Source organism: Peromyscus leucopus, chromosome 5, assembly GCF_004664715.2.
Source record: "Peromyscus leucopus breed LL Stock chromosome 5, UCI_PerLeu_2.1, whole genome shotgun sequence".
Classification (NCBI taxonomy): Eukaryota; Metazoa; Chordata; class Mammalia; order Rodentia; family Cricetidae; genus Peromyscus; species Peromyscus leucopus.
This window is the reverse complement of record NC_051067.1, coordinates 96754192-96770827: the sequence shown is the minus strand read 5'-3', so window position 1 is coordinate 96770827 and position 16636 is coordinate 96754192. Positions and strand designations below refer to the sequence as shown.

General features: G+C 41.3%; 1 protein-coding gene and 1 non-coding gene across 3 annotated transcripts in view; both read right to left on the bottom strand.

Moving 5' to 3' along the window:
* The window catches only part of Large1 (LARGE xylosyl- and glucuronyltransferase 1), a 508586-nt gene that overhangs the window by 304132 nt on the left and 187818 nt on the right, over positions 1–16636 (bottom strand). The window lies entirely within an intron of this gene.
* Positions 12276–12410, bottom strand: LOC114710604. The gene has a single exon (XR_003737084.1). It is a non-coding gene; the product is annotated as a small nucleolar RNA SNORA76 (small nucleolar RNA).

Here is a 16636-nt window from a genome sequence, read left to right as displayed (position 1 = left end):
GGGAGGAGCTCTCCATATGGTGAGTGAGACTAGAATTAATGAAAAGTCAAACAAACCACAGAAGAGAAAAAAAAAGAGAGTGGCCATGAAGTCTTTGTGATTAAGATTCCTAAGATGAAGGCCACTCTTATTTCTGCCTAGTACATGAGTCCTTTCAGTCAGGGACAACAGCACTAGAAGCCCCACAAGGCCACTTTTCCCAATCCCTTCCCAATTTTCTATTCCACACAGCACTTAGTAATCACCACCCACCCTACTCTCAGAACTCTTCCAGACTAAGAACAACACTTCCTGAGCACTTGTGAACCTTGTATTGGAACCTCAATAAGCTTCCATCTTCTCCCAGTTCCAGAAGGGTCCAGGTAGACAGGACAATCTTGGAAAGTATATAGAATTATTCTGAGACCTGAGAAGAACAATATGCCATGCAGGGCAGAGAAAGAAAATAATATAGAAAGCTGAAAATATGGCTCAGTGGGCAAAGCACTTGCCATGAAATCATAGGAGCTGAAATTGAATACCCAGAACCCACTTGAAGCCTGATATAGTAGTATGCATCTGTAATCCCAGAGCTGCATTGATGAGATGAGAGGTAGAGACAGAAAAACCTATAGAAGTTCCAACTGCCTAACCTGGCCATCACAGCTGCAAACAAGAAAGACCCTGTCTTAAATAAAGTGAAGGGGAGGACTAATACCAAAGGTGCTCCTCTGACTTAAACATATGTGATGTGGAACACATACACCCTCATTCCTACACATGCACCACATACAAAGAAGTAAACCATAGAAATGCCATGCACCTCTATACAGCTGCCTTCTAAACACAGACACATGATTCAGGACAAGGTGGAGATGACACAACTGCTAAATATTAATCTCACTGAAATTTGGAAGGAGGAAGAAATAGGTTTGTCACTCAGAAGGATCAGTTCCACCCCTTTCTAAAAGATGAATGGAAGGAAGAGTTAAAAATAGATTTGTTGTTGCTGTAATGGGACAAACCATGCCTATGACATAAATCCTGGGGAGAAAGTGCATGGTTGGTATTGGACATGGTGTTGCCTGTAGGCTCATTTCTCAACAGCAAATATTGGTAATACAGTGGGAAATCTTTTGAGTCCAAGACTAGAATTTGTTTTGGCACAGGTCATTAGACGTTTTAACTAACATCTGAAATATGTACCTCTCTGGTCACGTATACCCAGCTCTGTGTACAGACAGACACACATTTGCCAAGCACCACTCATCTCTTCTAAGTTGCCCAGTGTGCCCAGGCCCATCAAAGCTCATTTCCAATAGGCACTTACAAAGGCCATGTCTGCTTTTAGCAATTGTCCTCCTCCTACTGTCTAGAAATGGTTCTTTGGCAATGCCTATATAATGATCCCTTAGGAACTAGGAAAATCCATGGGCCAGGGGATGGAGGGTATCTTTTTTCATTCTGATGCTGTGACAAATACCCTGGCTAAAAGAAATTTAGGGGAAGAAAGGGTTTATTTTTTTCATATTATAATTCATTCATCTTGTTGTTGTTTTGTGGGTGTTTTTTTTTTTCTTTTTGGTTTTTCAAGACAGTGTTTCTATGTGTAGCCCTGGCTGTCCTGGAAATGGCTCTGTAGACCAGGCTGGCCTGAAACTGACAGAGATCCATCTGCCTCTCTGCCTCTTAAGTACTGGGATTAAAGGCATGTAACACCACTACCAGGGCTATAATTCTTAACTATAGTCTGTTGCTGAAGGAAGTCAAGGCAGGAATGAGATAGAAAGTCTACTTGCTGTTCCATACAGCACTATTTCTGATCAAAGAACTTACTTTACACCCAAAGCAGCAGAGTAGGATCCACAGAGGAGGATGCTGGCTAGCTGGTTCTTGGGCAAGCTTATACTGAGATGGCATTCTTATGTAATTCAGGACCATCTGTCTAGGGATGGCCCTCCCCACTGTTTTCAGCTTTCCCATATTTTCAGTTTTCTATAGTATTTTCTTTCTGGGCCTCCTATATCAATTAACAATCAAAACAACCAACCACACACACACATGTCCACAGGCCAAGTCTGATCTATATAATTCCTCTCAAAGAACTCTTAGTGTGCAGTTGACAGTTAAAGATAACCAGCACAGAAGGTATCCCCAGACGTTCTCTAGGGAGCACCATGGATTCCAGGCAGCAGTCCTCTCCCTCTGTACCCATATTTCATATTCCTCTTCTCTTCAAATATAAGAGCATTATAGCCCCCATAAATGCACCTCAACAAATATCAGTACTGTCATTTCAATATTTGTTTTATGAAAATAAACATTTTGTGCAAAATAATTCTAACATGAAACCAACTCTCCCTGCCATCAGTTTCTAAAAATAAAAGAGAAACACACTATACAATACCTGTATGTAAATAACAATTTTCCTTAGTTTGTGAACTTTTTGAAGTAAGGCACCTGAAACACAAAGCTATTTGCATGACTATAGCCCAACAGCTGCTGCAAACCCAAGAGACAGACCATTCTCAAAACCATCAAATTTTTGGGTCCTATCTTAGATAGGCCTTCTATTGCTGTGATAAAATACCACACTAAAAACAATTTAGGGTTTATTTCAGTTTATAGCTTATAGTCCAATTATCTGGGGAAGTCAGGGCCAGGAATTCAAGACAGGAACCTAGAGGTAGGAAGTGAAGCAGGGGCCATGGAAGAATGCTTGCTCAGCCTGTTTTGTTATAGCAACTCAGGATGACCTGCCCAGGGGTGACACAGTCCATAGGGAGCTGGGCACTACCATATCAAACATCAATCAAGAAAATGCCCTCATAGGCTTGTTATAGACCAATCTGGTAAGGGTGGATTTTTGTTTTTTGTTTTTGTTTGTTTGTTTGTTTGTTTGTTTTTTATTGAAGTTCTCTCTTTCCAAATAGTTCTAGCTTGTGACAAGTTGACATAAAACTAGCCAGCACAGACCCTCACCCACTTCTTGAACACCGTTGTGTGAATTCGATGTTGTATTAATTGAGCTTGCTGGCTCTGCCTGAGACCCCAAACTCACTGCAGTGAGACCACTGCTTTCATTTTTGCAAGGAAATTTAAGGCCTCCTTATGTCAATGTCATCCAAATATGTGTAAATTGAGATATGAACATTTCATGAAATTCAGGTACTGAAAAAAGGAAGGCAACAGTAATATTCACAGTGGATAAAAATGGGACAACTCCAATTTCCATTTGCAAAACAAAACCCACATACAGGTAGAATATCACCTACACTCTAAGACTAAGGAAACTCTGCACAGGCTGGAACATAGGTTACTCTCTGGAGACACAGTGCTAATAAAAAGAGGAAAGGAGGAAAGATATGTGATTCCACATACATGGAGTAGCTAGAGTTTTCAAACAAGTGGAGCCTCCATCAGACTCTGGCTGCCTGATATCAAGTATAAAGATCCCTTATTACACTGCAAGGTCCTCACTATATTTTCATGCTTGCTTCCAGTGACACCTTCTGCAGAATGGTGTCAGGGCATCTGAAACGGCACAGATGAGTGACTTAGGGTAGTTCTTTAACAACCTGTATCACCTAATATGGAGGAGAGCAATTCTCTTACTCTTTAAAAGAATCAGTACCTAATATTAGAAAAAATTTCAAACCCACACTAAAGTGGAAGGAATTTTACAAAGACCATTATATGGCCCCTCCTCAATGGTAGGATAAGATGGTAACTAGACCTTAGTCCTTGTGTCTCTCAGTATGTGAATACTGAATAGGGTCCAATAGCTATTATGAGTGTGTTTGTTTTCTTCTTCTTTTGAAGCAAAGACTAATAACAAAAAAAAAATGTGCAAATAAATCATTGTTGAAGTTTTGACAGACACACCCTATTCTGACAAAGATACAGAACATTCTGGGTGATGACAGCATTCTCAAGTACCTTTCCAACCTATACCTGCCCACTGACTCCAGCTCCAAGAAGCAACCACCAGTGCAACCTAACCTGCTAACAGGTCAGTTCTTCTAGACCATAGCTCCAGATGTTGGGAACCCTAAGGTTGTACTCTGTGGTTAGTTTTCCATGGTACTGAACATTTATCAAGGTCTACTTCTTTTCAAGGCTCAGAGTGGGATACACCTTCAGGATATATAACAAAACCTGTTTCTCCAAATAGTGACTACTGCAACTAAAGGGACGAGTGAGTGCTCACTTAGCTTCATGAGAGAACCCCATTCCCCAGCCCTGCCTGCATCAGAGCTTTCTTTCTAAGGAGGTGGGACATTTCAGACCTCCACCATGATGCACTAGCCTCTTAGGCACTCTGCATCTTTGATGACACTTGGCATGTTGTTTTTGTTTGTTTGATTTTTTTCCCCTTAATATAGACATTTTGGTGGCTTTGTAGTGGCATCTCACCATATTTTCCTGACTTCTGTTGCATCTGAACAAGTTTTTTTAGAATTCCACCTCCACTAATCTTGTTTTGTTGTTGATTATATTTCACTGTATACATTTCTGAGTCATTACTTTTAGTCTTTTATCACAAATGACCAATTTCACAAACTCCACAGTATGTGACGCTTCCACAACATGACAACACCCTCTCCATTTAAACAGGACTACCTCGAACAATTCTGTTGCATACTTGAGAGAGCCATGCCATTCCAAACTCTTGTATGTCTTGGGCTCCTATGGTACACCTTAGTTGCTAGCAGCCCAATACACTGATGAAATCTGAGAGGCGAATGTAGAGGTCTGGTAGTAGAGCCCACTCTCACAATTACCACTGCAGTAAAACACAGAATGGTCAGGTCATCCTTTCTGAAGAAGGTAGAGTTACATCTAGCCCATATCAAACTTCACAATTTTCAAATGCTATGGTACCACTCTGCTGAAACAAATATGCACAAACAAGGTATATGGTGCCAATCTGGGCCTTGGTAATGGCTTCCTTACTAATCTCCCAGCTTGCCAGATTCTGCGGTTCTGAGCCCTGTACACTGCATCTTAGCTCAGAGTCTGCCCTGAATTCTGTACAGAATGGACTTGTGGATAATAAAGCCATTTCTACTCAAACTCCTACATTTTCTTGTTAGTGAACTCTGATGGGCACAGTACCTTGGCTAATTACTGGCAGACCAGAGATCAAAACCCAGGTCTCTGTTCTTCTACTGCAGTGTGCTGTCACAGTCTCCCCGTCTGCTGTGCTCTTCAAAGAAGAATGAGTTGAAAGCCCATGCTCTATTTTGAGAACACACTCATAGAAGGAAAGGTTTGCCTTCCATGCCCATCTACTAATGCGCTTCTTTCTCTCTAGGTTGAACTGCTACTCAGAGAAGGAATGCTGTAGGTCCTTCTGAGAAAAGAGGACATTGTAGGCCCTTCTGGGATGACATGACAGACAGGAATGGGCGTATCTGTCTGCTGTGGACTATTTCTGGAACAGTCAGGTAAGACATTTGTATCTGGAAAGAATAAACTCACTCCAGTAAATGGGGATGGGGCTGTCATCTGCAAGGAATGTTCATGGTCACCTGCATATGGGTAAACCCTCAAATTGGAACTGAAAGATCTAGAACCACTAGCTGGCCAGATCCCAGCCTGGGTCACTGACCAAATCTTTATTGAACTTTCACTCATCTAAGCCAATAGTCTTCTTGCTGCTCCTCAAACAACATAAACATCCTCTTGCCAAAGAGGACATCTGTATCACCAATATGCCATTAATAGAGTCTGTATGCTCATAATATTTCATGTAGCTCCGACTGGCTAAAAACTCATTATGTAGCCAACGATGGCCTTGAACTTCTGATTATCCAGAGTGCTAGGATTACAAGCAAGCATGTATATATATATATTACACTAAGTCCAGTATAAGCAGCATTGGGGATCAAACTTGTGTGTATGGTAAACAAGCACACTAACAACTGAGCTACAACCTGAACCAAAATATTTGTACTATAAATACCCTAATTTCACTCAGGATTGCTCAAAAAGCTCTTCCTACAGTCTTGCAAAAAGAAATTACTTTTTTCTCACAACACTTAACTGATTCAGTATTTTAAACCCATTGATATGAATGCTTATCTGCTTGTGCTGTGGGATGTTCTGTATGTTTAATGTGTTGCTCTGATTGGTTAATAAATAAAACAATGATTGGCCAGTAGCCAGGTAGGAAGTATAGGCGGGACAAGGAGAAAGGAGAATTCTGGGAAGTGGAAGGCTGAGGCAGAGCGACACTGCCAGCCGCCACCATGACAAGCAACATGTAAAGATACAGGTAAGCCACAAGCCATGTGACAACTTATAGATTAATAGAAAGGGATTAATTTAAGATGTAAGAACTAGATAGCTAGAAGCCTAAGCCATTAGTCCAAACAGTTTAAATAATATAAGAGTCTGTGTGTTTATTTTATAAGTGGGCTGTGGGACTGCCCGGGCTTGGTGGGAGCTGGAGAGAAGCTCTCCAGCGACATGCTTGTTTAACACAGGTCTGAGGTTCAGTTGAAAACTAATGTTCCTATTTAGATGGACACCTATGGCAAATATTATCTGAGAAACCATACCAAGGCAAACATGTCTGTCATATGTTGACATTAATTTTTTTTCTTCCTGACTAAAACATCTCATATTCTAGAATAACTGGAATTAAGAAGCATCTACTGATGGTCAGAAGCCACACCACCATGGGGACATGGCTAGCACCACTATCACATGCATAGATTTTCACAGATGGCACAAGAGTCTGCACAAGTTACATGTCTCAGTGCTTGGACAAAATACCAGACAGAAGCAATGTAAGAAAGCATGACTTTTACTTTCCCTCATAGTTAAAGAGTATAATCCATTGTGGCATAGAAGCTATGGTGGCTGGCACTGGAGATAGCTAGTCACATAGCATCTGCAGTCAGAAAGCAGAGAGAGAAATGGATACTGATGCTCATTTTTCCCTTTCTTCTTTTTGTTAAATTGGGTTATTAGGATGGGTCTTCCCACTTCAATTGATAGGTATGTCCAAAGCTTCTTTCCCTGATGATTCTCAATCCTGACAAGTTGACAGTCAACATGGCTTTCATGGCAATCTTGTTGACCACTCCTCTAACTGCTAAGATCTAGATGCTACTGTTAAAGGGTGAGATATGGTGCAGAATCAGATGTAGCCAGCAGTATCCCTGAAAGACAAGTCAGGAAGAAAGAAGTGAACCAGGCCTCAGCTCATCCTTTGCAGGACTGCTCTGAGTCATGGTACCCCCTGACAGTGATTCCAAGACAGGAGGAGGGAAAGTAGCACAGACAAAGTGAACACTAGTCAAATGGATGCCAAAGAGTGAGACTGAGTGAAGAAAGAATCTTTAGGAATTTGCGAATCTGCACATTTGCCTTTATTTACCTTTCATGTGAACATGATAAAAAATAAAGGCATCTAAATAACTCTAAAAGGGCTCTTTCACAAGCAAAAGAGAAAGATTTGAGGGAACAAGATAACATTGTTATGTAGTTTATTGAAAAGTCTTTTTTTTCCTTGTCTTAGCTATACACGAATGACAGACAGTATATCATATAGTCAGTGGCATCAAAAATAAGGAGAATAGGGGTTGGTTTGTAAAAAGATTCAAAACAAGACTCCAATCACTTTGACCACAAATAATTCTCTTTTAATTTATCCTTCTGTATTTGATTCCCAGGTCTATTTCCATCACAGCATGTGTTCTCGAGGGATAGATGATCACTAAGGGTTGTCTTAGGAAACTAGCAATACCTAGAGCTTATGAGACATGCGTACTCCAAGGCCAGATAATTCAACAGCTCTAGGCAAAGACGCTGTGATCATAGAAGGTCTTGTGATCAGAGGCTGAAGAGTACTGCTCTTGTATAAACCTCTGGACAATGCATGCTCCATCCTGCCACCAAGCTTCATATGATATGAACTGAGGTTCAACTACTATAGCATGTGCTGAGAATACATGTAGTACTAGGTACTTCAGGATCAAACACATGAAAAAGAGGTATAGTGTGTTTGAAAAAAATGCAAAATGGAACAGACATAAGATGCCAAAACCACATTCTATCCAGGGATTGGAGGGCTGCATTAATTCAAGACTTTTGGTGGAAAGGACACTGGAGTTGAAACTTGCGGGAGAATAAATTAGACATTCACACTAATGATCTGACAAATGCAAAAGACAGAGCAGATTTCAAGATCCATGAGCACAGTGGCCCAGAATCACATCTACCCTTTAGATCTGATTAGCTCCAAAGGCCCTCCTTATGCTAAGGTCTCACCTCGATTCTAAGTACAGCAAGAAGTGCCACCCTATGAATATTCTATCCCTCTGCTTAAGACCAGTCCCTGCTTAAATTCAGAAAAGCAAAGACAGCATTGCTCAGGCTCAGAAAGGCTACTAAAAGCAATTTGCCTACTAAACCCATTTGTTCTTCTCCCTGCTTATTTATTGGCTCATGGTCTACCACAGGGACAAAGATACTTAAGACCACCTTGGACACTATAGAGCCTCAGCCTAGATCAAGGATCATGAAACAAAGTCAGGATTTTGGAACATCTGACACCATTAAACCAGCACACTACCTACATGACCAACCTCTTCATAAACAGTAGATAAACATCCCTATGGCTCAAGCCAGGGATTCTGTACAGCTGTTGTCATATGCTGATGTATCCTGCTATAACAGATCATTGTATCTTCATTGTATCTTCTTTTCAAACCTAAAAAATCAAGTTTTTCTTCCAGTTCACCAAACAGATTATACATCAATTTCTCCTTTTGCCTTCCACTTACTGACATTCTCCAGAATGCTACTACATACCCACTGAACCACTTAACCATACAGTAACATAAGTGTACCATTCTCTCACAGCACCTGTATTCCTTCTATTTTCTAATGCTACCAGGTGTGAATCATGCATTGAGAGCATCAGCATCCCCAGAACTAATCTGAAAAACAGGTCTCTTTAGTAATCAGTCTGCATTTTGATAGGCCTCAAGTCTACATCAATGCCCTTCTCAGCTTAGGAAACACTGATGACCATTCAGGACTTCCTCCCAGTCTCCATATACTTAGCTGTAGACTAAGGTGAAAATACATCCTCAAACTACAGCCTCCCACACCTTTCCATGCATCTTGATCCTTGTCAACTTTTTCTACAACCTTAAGAGGGATCTACACCAGCTTATAATATTACAGTATCTGTCTTGAACAAAGTAATTACCTTCACAGTTGCCTGCTTTTATTTTCATTATCCTTTCTGCCATGGGCACCCTTAATGTCCTCAGCTCACCTGCAGATCTTTGAATCACTTATATGCCACTTCCTAGAAAGCATGTTAGATCAACTCTCTCTCTGCATCCTTTTCTAATCGTTGGCCAAAACAGACTCCATTAAAAAAAATTTTCCCTTCCTTTCTTTCTTCTTTCCTTCCTTCCTTCCTCCCCAGCTCCTCTCTCTTTCTTTCTTTCTTTCTTTCTTTCTTTCTTTCTTTCTTTCTTTCTTTCTTTCTTTCTTTCTTTCTCTCTTTCTTTCGGTATGTGTGTATATGTGTATGTATACACATTCACATGCACTCTTTTTGGTTTTGGCTTTTAAAGGAGAGAGAGACTATGAAATGGGGTCCATAGGGACAGAGATCTGGGGGGGGGCAAAATTAGGGATGAAGAAATAACAAGACCAAATATAGAAAAATTTAAAAAATAAACTTAAAGAAAATATAAATAAAACAATATGCATATAAAAAGGTTATTTCCTGAAATGAAAGAAATATAGGCTAATAAAGTAGCTCAATTGATAGAGTGCTTACTTAGCATGCAGAAGGCCCTGTGTTTGATCCCCAATACTGCATAAACCAGGCTTAGCAGGGCAAGCCTGTAATCCTAGAACTCTGGAGATGGAGGCAGCAGGCAAGTACAAAGTAAGCCTAAACTATATAAGAAAGACCTTGTCTCAAAAACAAGGAGAGACAGAGAAAGAGAGAAGATGTGGGGCATTTCATATGCACTCACTAAGTACTGGATGTTAATTCTCTACACCACAGCCTGGCATAGGAAGCAGACGATTCAGTGTGCACTGGGCATGAGTGTAATGCATCTAACATGCAGTTTCTGGTCTCACCTTTGTGCCTCTTTTCCATCCTAGGTTTGGAAGTACTGCACAACTCTTCTTTTCTATAGCCCAGCAAAAAGTCAGAATCCAGCCACTAACAGAGACATTATTTAGATGAAAGACCATTTTCTACAGCCATCCCAGTACCTCACCAAGAAATAGCAAAGAACAGTAATATAAATGTTAATAAGAACTTGTCTATTCACTTTTACTTAGGCTAATCTACTGTAGCCCAACAAAGTAGACATTAGACAGATGGAGGGCCAGGAAAATGGGGACCCCAAATCCAGAAGCTCAGAGGAATGGAGATCCCAGGAGGATATCCAATTTTAGGCCACCAAGGCTCTGTGGAAATCAGGACACAGGGCTTCTTGGGACTTCTCCATGAAGGGAGGCAGTGTTCCTGCTCTGGGACCTATGTTTCTGGGAAGCCACGATATATGCCTGCCAAGTTTGGTTATGGGTCTGTTTGGCGGAGATAAGAAGTAGCTGCCATGCACCTCTGTCCAAACAGGAAGACAAATAAACCAATAGTGACAAGGCAGTGTGCAGTACATGTTCCTGAGGGGTAGGCTCCAGATGTTATATGAACAAGGAAGAAAACAGCATCACAGCCTCCTAGTGGTAGCATATGCTTTTAACCCCAGTACTTGGAAGGCAGAAGCAGGTGGCTCTCCAAGTTCAGGACCAGACAGTTCTATACAGTGAGTTCCAGGACATTCAGGGCTACTCAGAGAAACAATACCTCTAAATATATAAATGAATAAATACATAATTTTGAAAAGTAATTAAAAAAAGATACCACTGCGTCAATGGGGCAGAGTAAAGCTAGATCAAGGAAATGGAGCCTCACAGGGAAGATGTTGAAGGTCAGACAGGCAGTAAGAATGGTGATGTACTCATTAGGTTTTACTAATAATATACCTCCCAAAAAAAGAGATCTGCATAATAAATCCTACCATGTGAATGCTGTATTACATGGTAAAAGGAACTCTGAAAGTAGGATTAGTGCCTGAGATTTATCCCTAAATAGATTTCATGGCACCACAGATGTCCATATAAGAGAGGTATGTGGGGAAGATTCAAGTGATCATATGTGGCATTGTGGCAGAGGATGAAGAGATTGGAGAGATGTGCTTTGTAGAAAGGAGAAAAGAAGAAAGGATCACAAAGCAAGGAATGCAGGTTGTAGAAACTGACAACAGCAAGGAAAAGGACTCTCCCTACATCCTGGACCTGACACACTAATTATAAGGATGATTTTGAACTTCAAACCTCCAAGATGCTAATCAAATGTTGATTATTTTCAGCCAGGAAGCATTCAGTAATGTATAACAGTAGCAACTGGGATGGGATGCATCCATGTACATCATGGTATATCTTCAGAAATGTTGAGAGATAATGAAAATGACAAAGCCAAATCCATGATGGAAGGATTTGTGCATTGGGCTGTGTACATGAATCCTGACCAAGGACAGGAAAGGCATCGGCTGAGGGACACTATAACATGATTACCCATGGAAAATATTGCAGCTGCTCATTTCAACTTCTTAAATCTCAGGAATTACCATGTGTCTAATTCTCCATTTTATTGACTCTTGTTTCTTTTATTGTAGATTAAAATGGTTTTATGGAAAGAAGGAAAAGCTGGTAGAAGAGGTGATGATCTCATCCCTCTCAATTCTACTCTAATATTCCCAAAGATGCAGCTGTGCAAGGCAGAGCTGTGACCTAGGTGAGCTCATGTGCAGACTCAGGAACTGTGCTTGAAGTTAGGAATTCTCCCTCAAACACTAGTCAGAGCACTGCTGGATGAGAAACAGTATCTTACCCGACTCCTACTCTAGAAAGGGTAAGGGTAACCAACACTTACTGAGTCCTCACCTTGCACCTAGACTTCCATGGCCGTCCTCCTATAGACTTTGACCATCCTTTCTCAAAGTTCCCTCAGCTACCAGAAAATCTGAGCTTTATATGACTGAGCCTGATTCCTTGAGCACAAGAAGTATCCATCAGACAGTACCCATCAGAGATAATCCAGTAGCTCACATACCCTCCCACCTCCAACCCAGTCCTAGTCTACATTCACAAAGGGTTTTCCAGCACTTCTAACTTGCCCTGTATACCCTGACCCATGTACACACTTCTGTAGCCTACTACTACCACCTATTACCTTGTCCAAATGTCGCTTGTGGCTAAAGGAATCACTAAGGTAGCACCAAGCAGCCCCGGATATGAACAAGCTGCATCTGCTCTGGCACTGTCTCTAGACCCTGAGGTCACATGTCAGACACAAAGAGGTTCCAAGACAGTGCCTTTCTGTCACCAATTCAGGGAGCCTGAAGAGAGCAGTGGGTTTCCCTTCTAGAGCTGAGCTTAGATCCAATGTCTTGACACTGGGTAGTCACTTGACCTCAAGCAAAAGATGGATCACCGTCTTTATAGTTCCTCAACAACATTTGACACAACTGAAAAGCAAGGATACTTTCTGAGCATCCAACATCCCCCAAGCCACAGAGGGCTGTGTGCCAGTAAAATATCAAGCACACTTAACAGTACAGTACAAGGCTCAGTGCTCAGTTTGAACTGTTTAAAGAGTGCTGCATTTGACCATGCAATAGGCCTATTCTAATTCTTCATTTCTCCTTTTAGGAGCTGTACTGGGGGCAGGAATTATTTCTGCAGATAAATACTACCAATTCAGTAGATACATAACAAGTTATAAGTAACTGAAGACTATGATAAACAAGCAGCTGACAAAGTAAGTACCACTAGTAAATAACATCCTGGTAGCCACTTGTAGCACCCCTACTTTATTTCTCCAATAAATGCCCTGCTACCTGCCCTGTGATACCTTTCTTCACTATCCTGCAATAGCCCCTTAGCCCTATGTGACTTAGTTCCCAAAGAATACAGTGACTTGCCCAGAGTAATATAATTTTCTGCTCAATTCTTCAGATTTCCTGTCATCCTATTTTGATTACAGTGCCTTTCATTTATTGTAGACAACAATAGGCCAGGTCCTAGACCTTAGACTTCATTATATCCACACTATCATATCCATCCAAGTCAAAGAGACAACAATCACCATTGTACAATGGCTGGACAGGTAGAGTGCCTGCCCAATGATGTAGGCTTGGCAAATGCAGGATTCTGTCAGATATATTTTACATTCCTTTATTGTAACTCTAAAAATCTATATGCACATATCAACAGGCTCTGTTGAGAGATGAAATAACTGGAGCTCAGAGAAAAGGGGCATGCTCCAAGAGTCCCACAGATTACAAATAAAAACTGCTTCTATCAATAAATAGATCGGAACACAGGGCTGCCCCTGACAGTTAACACCACCTGGTGGGCTGTAGTAAGAAAGCAGGTATCTAAAAAAGAGTAAGAAAGATCAGCATTCTACTCTGGTCTGTCGCCCCAGAAATGTGCTGGCTATGTGTAGTTTAATCGGGACTGTGTTTATTTCACCCATCAGACTGGCTGCATACAAATGCCTACAGTTTTCCTCCAAGGGCTTTTCCTATTATAGCCAGCATGGTTTACAAGGCTCAGCTTCCCACCTAGCACAAGCCACAAGAATACTGCCTTTATGGCTAAATGGGGCCTTCTCATCAGCTGGAGGAGGAGAGAGGGTCCTTCCTTCTTAGCAGCCTGAGGAAGAGGGAGACTCCCTAGGAGGGCACCATCTGTGATATGGGGGAGGCAGACTCAAGGTGAGAACTAGCAGAAGTGGCTTTTCCAGGGAAGTACCTTGGGCAAGGAATAGACGCCATGGGTTCAAGTATCCTATCACCCCCACTACCATGCGACACAGAAAAATGTTGGTGTTGGCCTTATGTAAACTAAGAACATTCCTAAGTAAGTGACTTCACATCTTTGCAAAATCCCTTTGGAAGCACTAAGTGGACTCTAGAAAAAACAGACTATGGCTTTGGGAGAATGACCTAGCTCTTCAGGGTTTAGGATACAGGTGCTCTGCAGAAAAGTTGTATTTCCCAAAAAAACATGGGCACGACTGTAGAAATGTACCTTTTTCTACTCTCTAGCAGCCACCAGCACTGATTCTTCCTGGTCCCAAAGACACACATTCTGGATGCATTGCAAAATGAAAGCGCCCCAAAACACTATGACTATCCCATCATCCAGTATGAAATCTATCATGTATAGTTGATCAAGGAGAGGTACACATGAGCAATGCCAGCTGAATGATGCTATGGCAAGCATAGAACAAGGGGGAGAAGAGGCAAAAGCACCTAGGCATGCATCCTGCACTGCCTTGACATTAGGGATGTCTTTCAAGACCACACCCGCCCTATGGCCCACTTGGCTCAGTGATTATCATAAAGTGTTGTTCAACGGGAAAACCCAAAAAATACCAAGGTGGGTAAAAGAAGCACTCAGGTGCTATATAATCAAACTTGTAAAAGTCAACTTTGGCTTGCCAAGGATGGTCTTTCTTTGTGACTCAGAAGAACTCCAAGAATTAACAGCTGGAGGGCCCAAAACTATATCTTCAGGGCACAGCCAAGACTTTCCAGACACACAGGATTCAGGCGCATATGTTTCCTCCTGTTTTCTGTCTCCAGTTGAGATGGCTTCCTGGCCAATTTCACACCCAGCTCCCAGCTCTTTGAAATCATAAGAAACTTCTAAAATATCAAGCTACTTTAGAAAAGTGTCAATTTGTAAGTATCCTGATTGGCACTCTCTACCTGCAGGAATACAAACAGGTTTGGAGGAAGAAAAAGAACATGATTATGTTGCTTTATTTAGCTTCCAGATGGAGCTGCCTCCCACGGGCAACCCATATACCCAAGGGCTGATGTCACTACTGGGATTTTAGTAGTACTGTGAGAGTGTGGGTATCACAACAACAGTGAACACAGCTGAGAGAGCTGGGGAGACAGAAACTAGGGAACCACAGCACATTTAGCTAAGAAAATATCTCAAGAAGAGTCACCAGGCAGGAGCACTTCGGGTGTTTTTGTGTCACTGAGATAGAGCCGGGTTTATAGTGAGGCAGTGACATTTCACCAGGCTGAAGTCTGGAGTGTAAGGAATGATGCAGCTACAAACAGCACCTAGTAGGACCTTTAAGGAAAAATTCCCCTCACCGTCTTGTGCAATGAGAGAATGAAGCACAATCCTAGAAAAATTAGTATGATGATACTGTCTGTCTCCAAGGATAGAACAGAACATATGGACAGCCAGGAGAGAATGAAGGAGTAAGTAGAAGTGTGAGAGCAGGAAAAGAAGAAAGGGAAAAGGGGGACAGAGAGATAAGAGGGGATAGAGAGAGAGGAGAAAAGCAAGGCAAAGAGTGAGAGAAATTATGACAGTGCATCAGGCATGGCGGCTTTTGGAGAAAAGGTGTCTATGGTGGTGACTCCAAATTATCCCAGTCTGGGCTGGCTGGAGAGGCAGCTCACAAGTTTAGAGCACTGGGTATACAAACCACTCTTAAGGCCAGGGCCCATGTCTGTAAGCAGATGGCCAACACCCCTACTCCCACCCATACCCACAGCCACCCCACAGCCACCAACCTACACCAAAAACAAAGCAAAACAAAACAAAAAATCCACAAAAAAAAAAAAAAAAAAAAAAAAAAAAAAACCTTTTTGGAGGTTCTCTGTCTCATAGTGCTTTGTTGGGGCTTTTTGTTCCTTACAGATTCATTGCATATATATTATAGTTTCTGATTTTGTGTTTTTATGGGATATCTATATGTGCAAATATGTGTGTCTCTATATGTGTTTCTTCAGATTTTTCTTTGGCTCTTTTTCTTCTGTTTCTCTGCTTTGTCCTATTCTGGTTTGTTTATTTTATTTTATTGTTATTATTTTTTAGATGACTGTATTTTAATGAAGAAAAAGTTTGGATTTGGGTGGGAGGGGAAGTGGGGAAGATCTGGAAGAAGTTGGGGGAGGAGAGACTACTATCAGAACATATACTATAAAATATCTATTTTCAATTTTAAAAAAGCACATGGTGCTCTGGCAGAGGACTACAGTTCAGTTCCCAGCACCTATAAGGCAGCTCACAACCTGCAAGTTTTGGAATATTCAACACTCTCTTCTTGCCTCCCAAGGCTCTGTACAACACATGGTGCACACATATCTATGCAGCCAAAATATTCATAGACATAAAAGTAAATAAATCTTCAAAAGAAATAACTCAGTCTAAGAGATAAAAGGTAAAGATTAATTATGACTGTCAACTTGATAGGACTTAGAATCCCCATGGGAATAAAACTGTAGGCATATCCAAGAGAGTTTATCTAGATTATGTTACCAGAGTTGGAAGACCCACACTAATTATGGATAGTACCATTTTCTGGGCTAGGGTCCTGGACTGAGAAAATAAAATAAAATAAAAAGAGAAAATGAGCTGAGTACCAGCATTCATCTGTGCTACTCGATTGTGGATGAAAAATGACCAGCTGCCTTAATCCCTTGCCTCCTTGACTTTGCCACCAAAATAAACTGAACTCTCCAACTGGGGGCTAAAATAAATCTTTTCTTCCTGAAGGTAC